At 47.4% G+C, this 4,303-nt stretch overlaps 1 pseudogene; it reads left to right on the top strand.

Annotated features, from left to right (window-relative positions):
- The first annotated feature begins 2,384 nt into the window (after positions 1-2,384).
- Positions 2,385-3,990, top strand: LOC109753703 (aspartic proteinase CDR1-like; annotated as a pseudogene).
- The last annotated feature ends 313 nt before the right edge of the window (positions 3,991-4,303 follow it).

Raw genomic sequence — 4,303 nt, 5'->3', positions numbered from 1 at the left:
TTTATACACGAAGTGCATCCAGTTTTCGCCGTGACCCTCTCTACTCTTTTGCACATGCTATGCGGGTGAAATGATGATACCATGCCAAGTTCCAACATTTTCAGAGTTTATTTTGTAGTGATTTTCAATTTCACAGTCATTTAGCTCTCTAAACAAATTGATAAATGACTGAAAAACAACAAATGATGTGAGAACGTGTTGGAAATTGATGACGTCGCTTTGAATGCTGCATACTGAACGCAAAAATAGGCTGTAGTTCAAATAAGTTTAAAAAACATTGAAGTGCCCGTGTAACAGATGAGTTCTCGTCCGAAACCCTGATACTCCGAAAGAGATTGTCCAGTTTGTACACGAAGTGCGTCCAGTTTTTGCCGTAACCCTCTCTACTTTTTTGCACATGCTATGCGGGTGAAATGATGATACCATGCCAAGTTCCAACATTTTCAGATTTTATTTTGTAGTGATTTTTAATTTCATGGTCATTTAGCTCTCTAAACAAATCGGTAAATGACTTGTCGTTATGACTTACTGTATCCATTTCGAAGGTCGTCATTTATTTGAACCTTGCACACATCTCTTCCATCCCGTGTCTTTCTCTGGTCCATGACCGTAATAACATAGATCTGTAGGTCGCCGGCCCGCAGCTTGGCTCCGTGTAGTCAAATTAGCAGTGTGACCAAGCGCAGGTTGCCGAAAGGTCACACAACCATGCATAGGTTCTCTTGGCGAAGGCGTGCCACTATAACTAGGTCCACATAAAATACGAAGATTTCCATCTATTCCCTTGCTGAGTTGCATCAAATTATTTACCTCGACATTGTTTGTTTGCACTCCTTTGTTGATAATCATCGTACATGTTGTACTAGTATCAACAACTAAATTTACTCGTGCACTAGGCGTATTACATGCCGCATCAGTACGGGAAAGTGATGGTATTAAATCTGGACTGTCGTCATAATTTGATCACAACAGATGGATTTATGTTTTCCCTAATTTCTACGATTAATGTTGGATTTTCAACTAACTAATCTAAACCATTATAACTTGGACCCATCAGATTAACGGCTTTATATTTACTAATTAACTGTAAATAAGTAGGGAGTCTTTAATTAGTAGAAGTATACTCCCTCCATTCTTAAATATAAGTTTTTTTTAAAGATTTTAATATATGGGCTACATACAGATGTATATAGAGATAGTTTAGAGTGTAGACTCATTTTGCTTCGTGTGTAATTCATATTAAAATCTCTAAGTAGTTCATATTGAAATCTGTAAAAAGGACTTATATTTAGGAACATCTGTATGTAGTCGGTATATTAAAATCTCTGAAAACACTTATATTTAGGAACGGAGGAAGTAGTTTATAGGAAGTCTCTAATTAGATATAGATATAGATATAAATATAGATATAGATAGATAGATGTACTTCGAGTATCTTGAAATGGATTTCCCCCACAAATACATTTACTAAACATTCAATCGTAAGCTTTAAGTGCAAATGGGGCATGCAAATGGTCCGTGAGCGTCCACGAACAGAAAAATTAAACTAACACAATTATTAACGTATGAGGATGTACAATGTACGAGGATGGACTCGCGCAGGAGGACGACGCTGTCTGGCGTCGTGGTGGTGTCGATGGCACAGAGATCTGGCACGGTAGATGCAACAGTATAGCTCTGAAGATGGATTGGTGGCAGGTGGCTGCGGCAGCCTCATACCCGGCAGGCGTCCTGGTTGAGGAGTGCGCCGGACTGGTGGGTGCCCCATACCTGTCAGGCGTCCTGGTTGGGACCTTAGGTCTTAGATGTTAGGTTTGGCTGCGAGGTCTGTTTGGTATTAGGCCCACACTATCAGCATCCTACATCAACTGGGTAGGAGTAGCGACAGATGTTGCCTAGACGGTGGATTTAGTCTTACTGTTGTATGACTTTATATGGTTTTATGTGGATAATTAATAAAGTGGCTGAATGCGTCGTCCAGATGCAGAGGCCGAGGGTCCTCCTCCATTTTAGAAAAAAAAAACAATTATATTAATGTAATAAACATTAGTCCAATTGTTGCTTCGCGAAAGATCATGGACAAGCATCCGCTTGCATCCCTAATGCCAAGAGCATGGTTAACTTGACCAGTTCAATCTCTTACTAATTATAATATAATTAGAGTATCGAAATGGATTTCCTCCACACGTACATTTACTAAACATTTAGTAGTAAACATTCAAACGTAGGCTTATTAATGCTCATAGATGTGTAAAGCGGATATGCAAATCCTAAAACTAGATTCCCTCCGGCGCATTCATTAAACACCAATGGATTTGATCGGTATATATAGCTTTCCAATGCCATAGTTCCAGAACACATCTCATTCCACACAAGCACCACCGATATATTCGTTCTCCATGGCGCCCAAATCAATTCTAGCACTAGCCCTCCTTGTTGTTCTCGTGCCATCCTCCCATGGCGTCACGGACTTGGTGTCGTCGTCACCGCGGCCGTTCAACGGCAGCGGCGGTGGTGGCTTCAGCCTCCGGCTCATCGCCAACGACCACCCAGCACACTACGACTTGGCGAGCCTCCAACGTGCCAAGGACCAGGTAAAGTGCAGGATCAAGCACCAAATCCTGCCAACGGTCAATGAGATACGGCCGTTCATGTGCCGGCTGGACGATATGATGTACGCAGTTATGGTGGGCGTCGGCACGGGGGCTGGGTTCCAGAATTACCAGCTCGCGCTGGACATGGCGGGCGGCTTGTCCTGGATGCAGTGCTTGCCGTGCCAGCCCTGCCTGGCGCAGCTCAACCCGGTGTTCGATCCAACCAAGTCGCCGACCTACAGCACCGTCCCGGCACACAATACCCTCTGGTGTCGTCCTCCCTACCAAGCTTTGCCAAACGGGGCGTGCGGGTTCCGCATTGAATATCGGGACACCACCGGGGCTTCGGGGTACCTTGCCAGGGACACCTTCTCCTTCCCGACCGGGAACAACCAGTTTGTGCCACTGGAGGGCGTCGTCTTTGGCTGCGCCCACCGCACCGAGCACTTCCATAACCAGGACAAAGTCGCCGGCATCCTCAGCTTGGGAATGGGACCGGTGGGCAAGCCTCCGACAGCCTTCACGAAGCAGGTCCTTCGATACCACGGCGGCCGCTTCTCCTACTGCCCGTTTAAGCCGGGGACAAGCCTGTACAGCTACCTCCGGTTTGGTAACGACATCCCTAGCCGTCCACCGGCGGGCGTGCACCGCCAGAGCACGCCCGTCCTTGCGCCGGCCGAGAACAGAGAGGCCTACTTCGTCAAGCTCGCGGGGATCACCATCGGCGTCAACCGACTGTGCAGCGTCACGCCGGACATGTTTCGTGCACGCGGCGTACGTCCACATCGAGCAGGCGGTGCGGCAGCACCTGGAGCACCACGGAGCACATATCGTGGTGGTCCGAGGCCACAAGTGCGTGCAGCACCCAGCGGCGCACGTCCTCCCGAGCATGACGCTCCATTTCGAGAATGGCGCGTGGCTCCGGGTGTTGCCGGAGCATGTGTTCATGCCGCTCGTCGTCGGCGGCCACCATTACCAGTGCCTTGGCTTCGTCTCGTCCACGGACCTGACGGTCATCGGCGCCCGGCAGCAAGTCAACCATCGCTTCATCTTCGACCTCCATGATACCATACCCATCTTGAGCTTTAATGCGGAGGACTGTCACCTAGAAGGCGCCTGACCTCGGCATCATGTATCGTGCAGCGCTGCTTCAACTAGATCTCTGCTCTAGAGTCTAGACATTTGTAGCAGCAGAAATTTGTGGCGAGAAAAACTCATTTAATAATTAAGGGAGGCGCGATCTTGTCTTCATTCCAAATGCTACTCCCTCCTGTTTGGTTTACAGGGCTTATCTTAACTTTTTTTTGTTTTTCCAATTTAAAGGCCTTGTCTTCATCTGATCATCTTATTTTTAGTTTGCGAGGCACATTAAAATTTTGTATACAAGAATTAAAAAGGAATACATCAATGCATGTAATGTTCCTACTTCCTCCGTGGTCCTTATATATGAACTTTGGTGCCTATTTGTCCTCGGAGGCCACACGTGCACGCGGTGCAATTCGTCCAGCAGCTTGGGCACGTCACGCCCGCCGCCATGACCTGCGTTGCAGTTTTTTTTTGAAGGGTGCGTTGCAGTGAAGTAATGCGCGTGTACTCACTGTAGACGTTGTTGGCCATGCCAGACTAGCCCACGCGTGATCGAGCAGCGTGGGGGACGACGAGGCCGGTGCTGGTGCCGGAATTCCCTAACTGACGCTCTTTGCGTCCAG

This window comes from Aegilops tauschii, chromosome 7 (genome assembly GCF_002575655.3).
Source record: "Aegilops tauschii subsp. strangulata cultivar AL8/78 chromosome 7, Aet v6.0, whole genome shotgun sequence".
Taxonomy (NCBI): Eukaryota; Viridiplantae; Streptophyta; class Magnoliopsida; order Poales; family Poaceae; genus Aegilops; species Aegilops tauschii.
Note: the sequence above shows the minus strand (reverse complement) of the source record. Positions and strands in the feature narration are given on the sequence as shown.